Source organism: Lycorma delicatula, chromosome 11 (genome assembly GCF_047948215.1).
Source record: "Lycorma delicatula isolate Av1 chromosome 11, ASM4794821v1, whole genome shotgun sequence".
Taxonomy (NCBI): Eukaryota; Metazoa; Arthropoda; class Insecta; order Hemiptera; family Fulgoridae; genus Lycorma; species Lycorma delicatula.
The window spans coordinates 81,221,997-81,239,101 of NC_134465.1; positions in this window are offsets into that span (position 1 = coordinate 81,221,997).

Below are 17,105 nucleotides of genomic sequence, written 5' to 3' on the forward strand. Positions count from 1 at the left end.
TTCCTCACGTTTTATCAATCCTACTGTAAATAAAGATATGATACATTCAGTTTCACATCAAATAAGATTTAGAAAAAATACAATTCCCTGCAATGAATAATCTTTTTTTATGTAAGGTAGCAGCCAGTTTCATTCTGCTGCAATCATAACAACTATACTGTAAATTAAGATATGAAACATTCAGTTTCACATTAATTAAAATGGAAAGCAAAATTTCACAGTCTACAATGAATAATCTTTCATTATGTAAGGTATCAGGCATTTAATTGCAACAGCTTTTTTATAATTTAATAAAAATATAGAAAAAAATAATCTTATTGAATTAAAAAATATAAATATTCCTAAGAAATTGAAAATGTTGATGCATAAAAATGTTTAATTACATTACTATAATACAAAAAAAAGGAATGAGTATGTCACCATGAAAGCATGGAACATTGTGGAAAAACTATTTTTATCAAACATATTAAATCAATTTCAAATATAACAAAAAATATATCATCTCATAACTCTATCAATACATATTTGTATAAAAAATAAATAAAATATTAAATGAATATTTAATGCATCAGTGCATTTTATAATTTTGGGCAAATGTATGTGCCACGTTTTCTATTAAAACGCAGTAACCATTTACGTTAAACTTTTAGTTAAATAATTCAATTTAAAATACTTAAAACTATAAAATAACATTATTCATCGCATAAATATGTTGTGTTCAATAAGCTTACCTAACTTTACCTTAAAATCCTGTTCAGTTTTACATTTTATTTTAAAGTAACGACGGATACAACGTTAACGGTTCGGTAGTTGACGACGAAGAGACGTATGGTAACCGATAACGTCGAATACATGATCGTTGTTCACCCGTTTAACTTTCTTCTTTTTCTTAATTGCATTTATAATCTCTAATTTTAATCAGTGAATAATTTTAATTTCTTTTATTTATTTATGAATATAATTTAATATCTATTTTATAGTAAATTAAAAAATAATTCAATCTCTATTTTTATAGAAATATTCATCAATAAAAAGAACGTGATCAATGCAGCTGTATATAGATTTTATTAGATCATATGTTTTGGGCAAAGATAGGTTAGATGAAATTAAAATCTATTGTAACGAGCAAAAAGATTGAAAGAACGTTTAAAGAATAAATGGTTGTAGCAGTATTTTAAGAAAATCTTGTAACGGTTTTAAGGTTATTAATAATTAAATATACCTAATTACAATTTAACCAAATTATTATTAAATTTTAAAACTGAAAGGTTAGTCTACGTTCACGAACGTTTTTTAACAGTTTTATTTTTAGTTTTACTGTGTTGTTTTAATAAAGATAGATAATATAAAAACAATAATCAAATGTAAGCAGTAGATTGTACTAAAGGTTAAAAAAAAAAATATTAGAATTTGTACCCGGCTTTACACGGGCTTTGTTCATCAACTGTGGTGTCCTTTCTTTTACGGGAACAATATTATTCTGTTAATGAAGTTTAAATAATACTAATTAAAAAGATGATTTTTCTGCATTCCGTTCAACGCGTACATAAATATGTGCTTAAAACAATTTCCAGTGTGTATTTTTTATCTTATAATTTCTTTTTATATTTATAACTTATACTGACGTGATGTATATAATGTATTTTTATATTTCGATGAGAATAAAGATTTATTTATTTGTTTACATATGTAAGTCTTTATTAATTGATAAATTTTACTAAATATTCATAAACAAATTTTAATAAGAATTTTTACTCGGCTACGCACGGTGAGTTCATAAATAAAATTATGCTGTCTCGTTTTAATGACAACTTTTTTTAAAAATAGTTAGCATTATATTATTGATTATTTATTTACAATTTTTTTTAAAGTTAGCCGGGAATCAAACCAGAGACGTTTCGGTTTAATAACCGAGCACGATTCCATCGGGTCTGTCTTTTAATCTTTGTGTTTTTATAACAGCATATATTATATGAAATCGATTATATATAAAATTAAAAATCTTTACTCATTTAAGAAATTAAAAAATCGCTACAGTACTACTTTCGTATCAAAGTAACGTTTTTATAAAAATTACCGTTAATTTTATGGGGACTATTATACAGAATCCTAACAAAATATGGCAATCCTTAAATAACTTTTCAACAGTTAAACATAGAAAAGTTAAATTTAGCGAATTCTAGTAATTTAAAATGATCTAGTTTTTTTTGTTATGAGCCACTTCACCTTAAGTCAGCAGAGGACTCCCATGGAAGAGCTATTCAAATGTTTAAATAGAAAGGTTATGACACATAATTTTAAAGGGCATTCAAAAACAGAAATGTTAATGTAAAACCATCAGGCTACGTCAACTCTAATTAAAATTGCGGTCATCGAATGTTTTTTAGATTTTATTACAAAAATGATCTGCAGTACCTGTTACATAGCTGTTCAACAATCAAACACCAAAAAATAAATGTATAAAATAAAATTTAGCAAACGTTCCAACCTGAAAACGATGTATATTTCGGTATTAGATTAACATACACGCACGCTCTAAAAAACAAAAATCTTGGGGTAAAACATTTCGGGCTCCGACAACCCTATAAAAATGGTGGCCATTTAATATTTTCACAATTAGTTTATAATACATCTACAATAAATCTCAAATATTGTTCTCAAAACGAATAAAAAAAAATAATAAATAAATTTAAAATACGGTTTTATTAAAAGGTGCACTAAAAAAAGGAAAATAATTTCACTTTCATGTTAATTCAAGAATAAATATTTATATAACATCTTCGATTAAATTCAAATAATATTTTATATTGAAAATGGTCTATAAATCTGTTTTCTATTCGCAATAGTGAATGTACTTTTACGTGAACATTTATTTATAATTCTTTTTACATCTTATATCACCAATAATAAAAGCCTAGGGGCGTCCTTAATTATATTTAATATACATTTCAGTCATAATTTGCTATGTAATACAATGAAAGCGCTCTCCATGCTTTTAATATTCGTGATAAAAATGTAATTTCTAAGAAAAATGAAGCTTATATCAGATTTAAATTAAAAAAACAATCCTGATTGGTGGGTTATATAGTTGTGATTTTAAATTTTAGTTAACTTTGTTGCAAAAAAAATTGGTTGAGATGAAAATTACGAAGAAAAGTATCGCTATCGTGCTAAAACTGACCCATTTAGATACACTTATTTTTCTGACTCAAAAGAACGCCGATTCTGGAAAATCGCTTACATAAAGTGTGCCTGTGTTGGGATTTATGACGATTACTTGGTGAAGTGAATAAAAAAAGTATTTATTTTTTCTGGTCCGTTTTTCAGTAAATAATTCGGCTACGTGTTAAAAAAAAAATTTAATATTTTTTGGTTTTTATAAATTTTTGAGTATTTACCGTCCTGAAGAGTATTTTCTGTAAAATACACATAAATACTTTTTAGTATCTGTAAATACTTAAAAAGGAAGCGAATAATAGCTTTTTTCTTCTTTTAATTACTACAAAAATTTTAACAGATCGATCAGATCGATCTAAAAAGTAGAATCAAGTGCTGAGCGTTGTAAAATGGATGAGTTATGCGTAATCGCAAATTTACATAGAGCGTAGATCCTTTCGGCGCTAGCAGATATAAAGAATATCTTTGCTTCAAACAAAATCGGTTGAATATCTATGTAATCGGTTTCTGTCTGAGGTAAATAAAGGAAAGGGTGAAGGATTAAATTGTTATCAGAAGATGAAAATATTTCTTGATCCGGGGTTTCAAAGCGGCATCAGCAAAGATTGTGGCTTACATAGAACTGTCGTCTGTAAAACAGTCGACTATGTTCTGCAAAGGTTAACGGAAAAAGCTCCCGATCGGATCCATTTTCCGCGAACTGCCGCTGAAATCGACGCGAAACAAAAATAGAATACGCTGTTCAAAATGCCTTGTATAATCGTTCTAGTTGATTTCACCGACGTAAAAATAAAAAGTCCGACTAACTATTTATCAAGTTTTTGGTTTATTTTTTGATAGCCGCCTTACTTTGGTCAAACACATGAAAGAATTAGAAACAAAATGTTCCAAACTTTTAGATATGCCGCGAGTTCTTAGCAACACCAATTGGGGAGCCGATCGGTCATGTACGATACGTTTTTATTATTCCTTATTTCGGTATGTCGCCTACGGTTGTGCCGCCTACTCTTCAGCGCGTCATACCGTGTTTAAAATGCCGGATGCTGTACCTCATGCTTTCCTTCGGCTTGCCAAAAATGCATTTAGATCCAGCCCTGTCGCAAGCTTAGTTGCTGACTGTGGTGAGCTATCACTTTGGGATAGACGGGACCAGCTTTTGGTTTCTTATTTTTCCTGCCTCAAGAACAGCTAAATCACCCGGCTTTTGACACGATTCTTTGGAATCCTAATTTGCAAAGTTACAAGGATCATCCACGTTGTACTGCGCATGTACGTGTTTGTACTCGACGTCTACCGCAGCATATAAATATCGGCACATCTATCTTTCCAACTTATCCGTGCGCATATCCTCCGTGGGGAATCAACCTTACAAATTTTACGTTTGACTTTACGATTTACAATAAACAATCAACACCACCTAACGTCTTAGCAAACGTTTCCACCAGCAAAGGTTTCATTATATTCTCTCCAAGATAAACCCTGGCGCAATAGTATAGTCTGATAGATCGATAGGAAGGAATAGTAGGTCGATAGGAAGAGTTGGTAAAGAAGAATTTTGAGGAGAACATCGCAAGAGGTCTGAGTAAAACTGATACGGTAGAAAATATAGAAGAAAAACGGGAGAATGTTCTTAAATCAGCAGAAACAAACTTAGGCGGAACAAAGAGAACCGGTAGAAAACCTTGGTTATCAGAGGATATATTGCGGTTGATGGATGAACGTAAAAAGTATAAGAATGCTGGTGACGAAGAACTTCCTAAAATTTGCTTTTGAACACTTCACAATTGAAATTAAAAAAAAAGTTTTATTTTTGAAACAATATACAATTACAATTTTTTTATGTAAATACCAATTTTAAGTAGCGTTATAGGAAACTAAATACAAATAATGAAAAATCTATAACATCATCAGAAATTGTCCGTAACCAGCATAGCATTGCACGGTATGATTTTAAAAACTTGTTGAAATAAGAATTAGAATATTTGAAATAATGAACTGAATACAGATAACTGCACCGAATTATACATATTACTTTTCGTGTATTGCTAGTAATTAATAAATAACTGTCTTGTATTTGTATAAATCATCGTAATAAGTTTTGCTATTTCAGTGGTAAATTAATTACTACTAAATCTCCAAGAAGGAATGTTACACATATGTTAAATAATAATAATCTTAATTCCACAGAATAAACAGATTACAAGTGAAAATAGAATTATTTACAGTTAAAAAATGTTTAATACATAAGCTTAGTAGACATACAACCAAGCAATATAAAATGAGAAGTAAAATAATAAACGTAAACAATTATCACATAATCTTGTTCAACTAGATACCCCCTATAGTAATAACTCTATTGCAGGTTACTATCAAAATATTTTCAGCGAATAAAATAATAAACTAATCAATTATTACAAGTGTGGATTTCTAAGTGGATTTCAAAATTAATTGCACGATACAAGTCTTGCAGTACTAAAATTTTCAGCTAGTGACAAGATTATATGTACATACGTACTGATTAAATAACTCAGAACCATAAATACATACAAGAATACAGTGATAAAATTTAAAATGAAATTAATCCTAGATAAAATTGAAAGAAATATAAAGATAATAAAAATATGAAACTTTTAGTCACCGATTCCACCCAGAATCACAGGTCAACCGATAAATAAAACTCTCTACATCTTCAATTGACAATAACCGATCATAAATTGATGGTGAAAACCTTTTAGTCTTCTATGGATTTAAATTCCCTTGGTAGGCGATTAAATATTTTTAGACCTAAGAAAGAACATTTAAATTACTCAATTCTTGTCCTAGGAGGAACTACACTATCCGCTTGCCGCAAAGGCTTTGTAACCAAAGTACCAAGAATCCTATCTTGTTTACAGCCTTCATAATACGTCATTGGTATTCTATAGAAATACATACGATGCAGTGGCAAGATCTTAAAGCCTCTGAATAATGGGAAGGATTCAGTTCATCTACTTTTACCCAATAGTATATGTACTGCATGCTTCTGAGCAATATAAACAGATCAAAAAACACTGTAGTAAGCTCCACCCCAACATATCACCCCAAACTTTAACCTTGACTCTACAAAAGCATAATGCAGTGATAAATAAACTGTGTATTACTTGTGAGAGCACTAAATCTTATAAACTTACTCAAAAAAGTAATTTACTGACCTGGAAATTCTTCAAAAGGGGCACTACCATATCAATCACCAAAACTTTCAGCACCTGTTTTCCTTACATGATAATGTACTAGCCCCTTACTGTGATGATAGAAATTCTTTGTTGAATTTACTAGAACACCATCACAATCCTTAAACCGTTATATTATAACTATATCTCGGTTATACTAAGTACTGTTTTGTTTTATGCAAGCGGGCTTATACTTCATTCCTCTCTTTCGTTTCTAATTTCAACTTACATTTTACTCTCTTTTTTCTGTTTAGTCTCCAGATCTATTGTAAGGTATTACTTCAGAGGATGAATGAGGATGATATGTATGAATGTAAATGAAGTGTAGTCTTGTACAGTCTCAGGTCGACAGTTCCTGAGATGTGTGCTTAATTGAAACCCAACCACCAAAGAACACCGGTATCCATGGTCTAGTATTCAAATCCATATAAAAGTAAGTGCCTTTACTAGAAAAATTCTTCCTAATTTGTAAATTGTATCATTTTTTTAATAAAAATACTTTAATTTACTTTAAATTAATACATTCTTTCTTTACTTTAATCCTGTTCATTACAAATTTTTATATAACCTACTTCTAAAACACAAACCTGTCTATAAAACTGTAACATGGTTGTACTGGATCATATCAACATGCAGAGCCTGTAGACATACATACATTTGTCAGCTGAAGATTTATGATTATGTAAATTTTTAATAAGTGGTAAACCAGATTTTAGTCATTTTTGGTGCTTCTGTTTATCAATTTAGATGCACATTTTGCATTTGAAACTAAACTGTGATTCTGCAATTCCTTGCACCTCTTTCGTACTGCTGAGAACACAATGTGTTCAAATGTACCATATGCATGTTCAAAAATGCTGCTCTCATACTGAATATTATACAAGTAGACCAAATTATAAGGACCATGTATACATAAAGTTGGAAAGTGTAATTTGCTCATGTTTATACACTATATACATGCATGTTCATACCCCCCCCGTCACATCAACACAGCTAAAATATTTTTAACTAGGTTTCATCGAGTTGTTGTTGGGGGGGTTGCAAAATATTCATTATATATTTTTTTTATTTATACTTTTTGGAGGTTGTGGAGATAAAAAAGGTAGAGAATCATTGGATTAAATGATTTAAATTGGTTTAAATAGGCAATAATAACTCATCAGCTCATTAGGGACTTCTAAAACGAAAGTAAAGAGCATTTTCTTACTGACCATGTCAAAGCAAAATTTATTAAAAAATACTTTTATTAAAAGGTAAAATACATGAAAAATTTTCTAAACCAACAAATTGGAACAATGTATTCACTCTATAAATAAAATAACAGAATACTCCAATAAATTTGAATGTGGCATAAACAGGATACAGCTGGACTCATCAGATGGTAGTTGTGCAAATGATAAGCAGACGTTTGTGTTCTAGTATTTATTCCGATAAATATAGATTAATAAACCATTTCTTCTAATTTGTATTTAATAATACATTATACACATCGCATTTGAAGTGCATACATATACTACTTCATGGATAAAAAAGGAACTGTGCAGGCATTTGGCTGGATAGATCAAGGGAAACCATGGTAAAACTTTGATAAAAAAATTAACAAAAATATAATAATAATAATAATAAACAATAATAAAAGTAACATAAAATAATAATAATAATAGCAACATCACAAAATTTACAGTTAATTATACATATTATATAGTTATATATTTTCAGCACCATATCTTAAATTCATTTTTCTAATATATTACTACACTGATAAAAAAGGAATTCTTCCAGCATTTAGCTGGATAGATCAGGGGAAACCATGGTAAAATTTTGATCAGAGCAGCATCATAGTTTATTATAAAGATTTTATATCAATCTGACAATAAGTTGAGTTCATTCTTCTGTTAAACAACAGAAATATATATAAAACAGTAATACATTAACAACTAACAGTTGAGGATTAAGGCAATCAAATACGCAAAAAATAATTAGTTAAATATTTAATAATATTTTATTGTTTAAAATATAAGGAAATTTATTTAAGCCACGGAAAGTAAAACTAACTGTTCGGGCATTTACCCTACTGGACCAAGGGAAACCGTGGTAAAACCTTGGTCAGAAGAGCTTACAATATTTTATGTCTGTAATATGCTACAGTATTAAAGGCATATACATAGTAAAAGAAATTTATTGGCGATACGTTCACTGTATATTATTTATACATTTAATGAGCTTTTAAACAATAAAATTTGATGAATTTTAATCGTTACTTCTTGAATATCATACATCCTTTATATCCTGTAACAAAAAAATGAAATTTTAAGATGAACATTTAATAAAATACTGTATTATGATATCCTGACATACTAAACACAAACTCAAGGATTTAAATCACAGATAAAAGGATACTAGGTCTTGGCAGGAATCGAACTAGGGATCACAAAAGAAGAAATAACAAAAATTTAATTCAAATCCATTTTTAAAAAAAATTTCCTTTTTTTTATACATTAATATCACTTTACTAACATAAATTAATCTCATTCAATTTGGAACTGTCTTGCATTGATTAATATAAGATTGGTTGATTAAGAACAATTATCAAAAGAATAACTCAGTTTTGTAACTCAACTTGTAATTTATTAAGGGACAGTACTAATCAAACAAATTCCACTAAACATTTTATTATAACTGTTTTAGTTACGCTTAAAAAAAAACTTCTTTTTGTGGAAATTAAAGAGTTGACAATTTACAACTGGGAGTGTAAAGTAAATGATAATTAATAATTCAGTTGATAATAAATACAGAATTTGCATGTTGACATTAATTAGTTCCTTTTTTGAGCTTAGTGAACTCAAGACAAAAAATAAATCTTGACATCATAGAAGGTGATAAAATGAATTTAAATAAAAGAAAATAAAAGTCTAAAAAGTGAAGTAAAAGTCACCACTGTTATGATGTTACCTATCTTAAAAGTGGTCTGGAACCCCCTTAATATGTAGTCAAATAGTTTATTTAGTCCGCATTATGTCACTTTGTATAATATGTTGTATTTGTTAAAATTAGTGCAATTTTAAATTCCATTCTGTTCCATCATATTTGCAATTACAATAACATTCTATTTGTTAAGTTTCCTGTTACGGTTAATATCTTTGTTCATTAGTTTTGAACCTGTAATACGTGATTTTCAACGTTTGATCCTGATGTTAAATGTAATGTTTTTTAAACAAGTGGTCCTGTTTTAACTTTTTGATATCTTGTCAGCATGTTTGTGATAGATTTATGTTCAACATGTTTATGATGTTTAAGAAATTTTGAATGTTTCTTTACTGTTTAGGCAAAACAAATTTTCATATTTTCTCCTTATCATAAAAAATTATTATTTATTGTTTTTCAAAATAAAACAGAATAACTTAATAATTTATAAATCATTTAACACAACAGAACAAAAAAAAATTTGGAACTGAGATAAAAGTAGGTGAATTAGAATGTATTTTTATGCTGAATCTTAAAAATGAAATCAGTTTTTCTTCATCACCCTCAGATTTTTAGTTATGACTTTTCAAATATTGAGAAACTTCTTAAATAACACAAGCCTGCAAAATTTGGGTTGTGTAATGTTTTCTTAACATTTTAATGACTGATTTCTATGTATATTTTAGCACTGAATCAGAAAATAACCTTCACTTTTTTCCATCACGTCAGAATTTTTTGCAAATCGCAAATTTCAAAATTTGTAAAATGTTGAAAAATTGTGAAACTGTGATACTATAACATAGACATAAAACGTTTTTTAATAATAAATTCACTTTCTTGGCTTATACTGTGCATTCTTATAACTAAACTGTTGAATGGTCAGAAGAGGTGGGTCAGGAAGTGGTTTGGGTTGATGGCGATGAGATGGTGGGAGGAGCTCGGTTGACAGGTTGTGACAAGACTTAACAACATGTAACATGTTTATTGGCAGCTATCTGCACCACTCATGCACTATGCATGTACTATCAGTGCTGTTTCAACCATCAGTGAGCTCAAATCAAGTTTTTTCCATCCTCCATGATTATAAATGTGTTTTTGTTAACGGAAAACATAGTTTCAGGCCATAAAGCAAATTTCTGTTTTCAAAAAAGCTTCAACAGACTGCAAAAATTCTGCAGATTCTTTTTCTTAATTTGTAGCGAGTTAATGGTGGAAAAAAGATATAAAAAGTTTCTTTCGACAAGTGTACCTCACATAATTCGGAGTGAAAATAAGAGATCAAGACAAAACTTGAGCATCCCATTATGTTTGCTACCCATGTGTTTAAGGACTTAGATGGTGGTCAAAGGGTGAAAAAGAAGTGTTCAGATTTCGAGTTCCAATGGTATGGTAGGAGCCAGAGCCATGAAATCACACCAATGATTTTTACTTCTGTTTGACTGGTGTTCACAGTTTTAATTTGAAGAATAAAAAAAGAATCATCTATCCAAATATGCCATTTGCTTTACACCCGGTTCCTTATGGTCTAGACGTACCAGTGTCAATTCCACCAGAAAATTTACCTGAAATAGATGGTTCCATAACTGATTTAAATTAAGATAACATTGAAGAGTACAAATCTGGAGATAGCTGCACACCATAGCTTTATTCACAGTCTATGTATACATCTGATCAAAGAAAATTCAGAATTGCTTGGTTTGATGCTTAAAGAGAAGAACCTGCTAGCAGTCAGCACCTCGTTTTCCTGATTCACGTACAGAAAAAAGGATTTTCTACCATATGTTTTGGAAGAAGGAAAATTAGTCTTCTGCATTGATATAGTGAACTTTTAATTTATGTAACATTCCTTACAAAAGTAGTGGTTGGAGAGTGTTCATAGATTCATCCAAAAGAAGCTTCAAAGTTATCTTTCCTCACAATGTGAATACGTGTCCGTCAATACCAGTCAAACGTTCTGTCCATTTAAAAGAGGATTACAATGATTTGGAATTCATTTTCAATAAAATTAAATGATTGTGTTTGTGTTAAGGATTACATGCGACAATCTCAAAATAATATCGATGCTCTTACAACAGCAAGGAGGATACACAAAGTTTCCTTGTTTTATGTGTGAATAGGGTAGCAAAGACAATGAAAATGATTGGATAAGGAAAGATTGGTCAAATAGAACTTCATTAGAACCTGGAACCAAAATTTGCTCTGAAAAGTTTTCATATATCTGAATAGAGTTCTTCTTCAATCTCTGCATATCAAGTTAAGGTTGATGAAGCAATTTGTCAACGCCTTACCAAAAGAAGGTAAATGTTTTAAATATATCTGTGACAAATTTACAGTCCATCAACCGCCAAACTAAGAGAGGGTGTGTTTACTTGTCCTGACATTAGAAAACTTCTTAAAGATGGTAATTTGAGAAACAAATGAAAGTTGCAGATAAAGAAACCTGTGGAGCCTTTAAAGATGTAGTAATCAAGTCCCCGGGCAATAAGAAGAATTTGAACTTCAAATCAATCATTGAAAACTTGCTGTAGAAGTACAAAAATTTAGGATGTTCCATGAGCTTGAAGTTTCACTTCCTAAATTCACTTGTGGACTAGGACTATTTTCCTAAAAAGCTGGGTGTCGTTAGTGAAGCGATGGGTGAGAGATTTCATCAGGACATGAAAGAAATTGAAAGAAGGTATCAAGGAAAGTATTACTACGATGATGGCAGACTATTGCTCGATGTTATACAGGGATGAACCCTACAGGGAACATAGAAGGAAAAGTGCCAAGCAAAGTGTAAGCCATCCAAATAAACTTCGACACATGGAATAGAAATGTAAGTATTTTACATACTTCATTATTAAGGGAGGGTGAATAGAAGGAATAGTGTATACTTCATCATTAACAGTGTGGGTGATGAGGGGGGAATATTTTCCAAAGGCATGAGTTACCTCATAAAAATGAATTAAATAAACAAATAAAAATAAATTAATTTAAAATGAACTATAATAGAAATTAGGCTTATTTTGTGGAAATTTTCATTAGAAACAAAGGGGTCAGTGACTGCCCTACCAACCTCTTCAACCACTCAATTGTTCAACTATAAGAATGCATAGTATAAGCCATAAAAGTGAATATATTACATTAATTTATTATAAAAAAAAAAGTTTTATATCTATTTTCTTGTATCACATTTTCACAATTTGTCAACTTTTTACAAATCTTGAAATTCACGATTTGCAAAAAAGCCCGACGTAATGGGAAAAAAGAACGTTATTTTCGGATTCAGGGGTAGAAAATACATAAGAATCAATTATTAAAAACTAAAAACATAACTCATCGCTGGCTTGTGTAATAGAATACAAAAATAATTATAATTACAATTAAAATAGGAATTAGTGAGGTTCGGTGGGAAGAGGAAGGCGACTTTTGGTCAGGCGATTTTCGAATAATTAACTCAGCTTCAAATAATTGGTAGGCAGGAGTAGGTTTGATAATGAACAAGAAGATAGGGAAGAGAGTAGAGTATTTCAAAACGCATAGCGATAGAATCATTGTAATAAGGATAAAATCAAAACCTAAACCGACAACGATTGTTAACGTCTATATGCCTACAAGCGCCCATGATGATGATGAGGTAGAGTGTGTATACGAAGAAATTAATGAAGCAATTAAACATGTAAAAGGAGATGAAAATTTAATAATAGTTGGAGATTGGAATGCAAGCATTGGAAAAGGCAAGGAAGGAAATATAGTAGGTGAATACGGACTGGGCAAAAGGAATAAAAGAGGGGACCGACTTATAGAGTTTTGCACGAAGTATAATTTAGTAATTGCCAACACCCAATTTAAAAATCATAATAGAAGAATATACACTTGGAAAAATCCAGGCGATACTGCAAGGTATCAGATAGATTATATCATGGTTAAGCAAAGATTTAGGAATCAACTCGTTGACTGCAAAACATACCCGGGAGCAGACAATGATAGCGACCATAGTATGGTGTTAATGAAATGTAGATTGGGGTTTAAAAACCTGAAGAAAAGGTGTCAGATGAATCGGTGGAATTTAGAGAAGCTTGAGGAAGAGGAGGTAAAGAAGAAGGAGGACATCGCAAGAGGTCTGAGTAAAAAAGATAAGGTAGAAAATGTAGAAGAAGAATGGGAGAATGTTAAAAGCGAAATTCTTAAATCAGCAGAAGCAAACTTAGGCGGAATAAAGAGAACTGGCAGAAAACCTTGGGTTTCAGACGATATATTGCAGCTGATGGATGAACGTAGAAAATATAAGAATGCTAGTGATGAAGAAAGTAAAAGGAACTATCGGCAATTAAGAAATGCTATTCACAGGAAGTGCAAACTGGCGAAAGAAGAGTGGATTAAAGAAAAGTGTTCAGAAGTGGAAAGAGAAATGAACATTGGTAAAATAGACGGAGCATACAGGAAAGTTAAGGAAAATTTTGGGGTACATAAATTAAAATCTAATAATGTGTTAAACAAAGATGGTACACCAATATATAATACAAAAGGTAAAATCGATAGATGGGTGGAATATATTGAAGAGTTATACGGAGGAAATGAATTAGAAAATGGTGTTATAGAGGAAGAAGAGGAAGTTGAGGAGGATGAAATGGGAGAAACAATACTGAGATCTGAATTTAAGAGAGCATTAAACGATTTAAATGGCAGAAAGGCTCCTGGAATAGACGGAATAGCTGTAGAATTACTGCGCAGTGCAGGTGAGGAAGCTATTGATAGATTATACAAACTGGTGTGTAATATTTATGATTCATGATACCAAAGAAAACAGGGGCAGATAAATGTGAAGAATACAGAACAATTACTTTAACTAGTCATGCATCAAAAATCTTAACTAGAATTCTATACAGAAGAATTGAGAGGAGAGTGGAAGAAGTGTTAGGAGAAGACCAATTTGGTTTCAGGAAAAGTATAGGGACAAGGGAAGCAATTTTAGGCCTCAGATTAATAGTAGAAGGAAGATTAAAGAAAAACAAACCATTATACTTGGGGTTTATAGACCTAGAAAAGGCATTCGATAACGTAGACTGGAATAAAATGTTCAGCATTTAAAAAAAAATTAGGGTTCAAATACAGAGATAGAAGAACAATTGCTAACATGTACTGGAACCAAACAGCAATAGTAATAATCGAAGAACATAAGAAAGGGAGTGCGACAAGGATGTTCCCTATCTCCGTTACTTTTTAATCTTTACATGGAACTAGCAGTTAATGATGTTAAAGAACAATTTAGATTCGGTGTAACAGCACAAGGTGAAAAGATAAAGATGCTACAATCTGCTGATGATATAGTAATTCTAGCCGACAGTAAAAAGGATTTAGAAGAAACAATGAACGGCATAGATGGAGTCCTCCGCACGAACTATCGCGTGAAAATAAACAAGAACAAAACAAAAGTAATGAAATGTAGTAGAAATAACAAAGATGGACCACTGAATGTGAAAATAGGAGTAGAATAGATTATGGAGGTAGAAGAATTTTGTTATTTGGGAAGTAGAATTACTAAAAATGGACGAAGCAGGAAAGATATAAAATGCCGAATAGCACAAGCGAAACGAGCCTTCAGTAAGAAATATAATTTGTTTACATCAAAAATTAATTTAAATGTCAGGAAAAGTTTTTTGAGAGTATATGTTTGGAGTGTCGCTTATATGGAAGTGAAGCTTGGACGATCGGAGTATCTGAGAAGAAAAGATTAGAAGCTTTTGAAATGCGGTGCTATAGGAGAATGTTAAAAATCAGATGGGTGGATAAAGTGACAAATGAAGAGGTATTGCGGCAAATAGATGAAGAAAGAAGCGTTTGGAAAAATTTAGCCAAAAGAAGAGACAGACTTATAGGCCACATACTAAGGCATCCTGGAATAGTCGCTTTAATATTGGAAGGACAGGTAGAAGGAAAAAATTGTGTAGGCAGGCCACGTTTGGAATATGTAAAACAAATTGTTAGGGATGTAGGATGTAGAGGGTATACTGAAATGAAGCGACTAGCGCTAGATAGGGAATCTTGGAGAGCTGCATCAAACCAGTCAAATGACTGAAGACAAAAAAAAAACAATTAAAATTACTACATTTATTTTGCAGACATTTACTTTTATCTTATTTTTTTTTTCTTACTTTCCTTTTGTGTTCGGTGAAGTCTTCTCTTTTTATTATCCAGAAGTAGTCACTCTTCATAAATTCACCCCATCTGCCTCGTCACCCAAGTTTAAAGTTCAATAACGCACCAAATGGTAATGAATAGCGAGATATGAAAAGGCGATTGCTTCTTTTTATTGCTTTAAATATTATGTATCGCCTTTCTTATTTTGATTACATTGTTACTGGATTAATCTCTGATGGCGTTGAATGGTAAATGAATAGCGAGATACGGAAAGGCGATTGCTTCCGTTGTTCTCCCCATTGTAAATGTATTGGGTGGATGTACATTTAAAAACAAATTTAAACATGGTTCTCTATTGCCAATCACCGTTAGATATATTGTATGCGGCCCATCTAATTGTGGTAGAACAAATGTAGTTTTTAATCTTTCAGTTCAAGAAAACGGTGTTCGTTTTCAAAACTTGTACATTTTCTCAAAATCGCTTCATCAACCTCTCTATAGAATGTTGTCATATTTAACGATGATGAATCCTGAAACGGGCTATTATGAATATACTGAAAACGATCAAGTCCCTCAACCAGAGGCGATTGAACCGCATTCAAAAATGATTTTTGATGATGTAATAGAGAGAAACAAAATAACATCGGTGCTTATTTTGCACGGGGACGTCGTAATAAAATTGATTGTTTTTATCTAACACAAACATATACCAAAATACCAAAACAACTCGTACGTGACAATTGCAATTTTTTAATTTTATTCAAACAAGACAATTTAAATTTAAAACACATTTACGATGATCATGTAAACGTCGACATGTCTTTTGATGATTATAAGTCGATGTGCGATCAAGTTTGAAATACAAACCGATATAATTTTCTAGCCATCGACAAAAAAAGGGTAAAAATAAAGGTCGATATGGAAACAATATCGATAAATTCATCATTATTGAACGTAACGTATAAGTTAATAAAATGATCGTTTTTAAGTTCCTTTTTTGTCTTTATAGAGCAATGAAAAAGGGAGAAACAAATGATTGAAATTGATAAACTTAATAAAAATTTTAAACATAAACATGCAGCCTTTATAATGGCTTTGGCCGAAGAAGAAGCTTTATAATATAACGTAACGTACAATGACAACAGATATCAAGCCGATGATAATGTTGTAATTTGTGGTCGATTGTGTTTGAAATTTTTATCGGAATAAATTGTACATTTTAATTTTTATTTTTCTCATTTTAGACATGTCGTGTTTATTGTCGATCGATGGAAACGATTCGTCGATTAAAAAAACTTTTTTTTTCCTCCGATAGAACTTTCAAAAGGCCAATACGAATCGGGCTTAAAACGTGTTGACATTAACAATTGTTGACTACACGGGCTTAAGACGTGTTGGCCGTCGATGACGGCCAACACGATTCCAAATGTTGAAGAAAACAAAAATAATAAATTGTGTTTTGCGTTCGACAAGGACGTTAAAAAAGATGAAAATAACAATTATGAATTTACAAAGAAAAATTACATAATACCGACGGGTAGTTATGAAATTGAAGATGTCGGTGAATATATACAAAATGAAATGAAGAAAATTAAAAAATCAATCGCGTTAAAGGCGAATACCAATACGTTA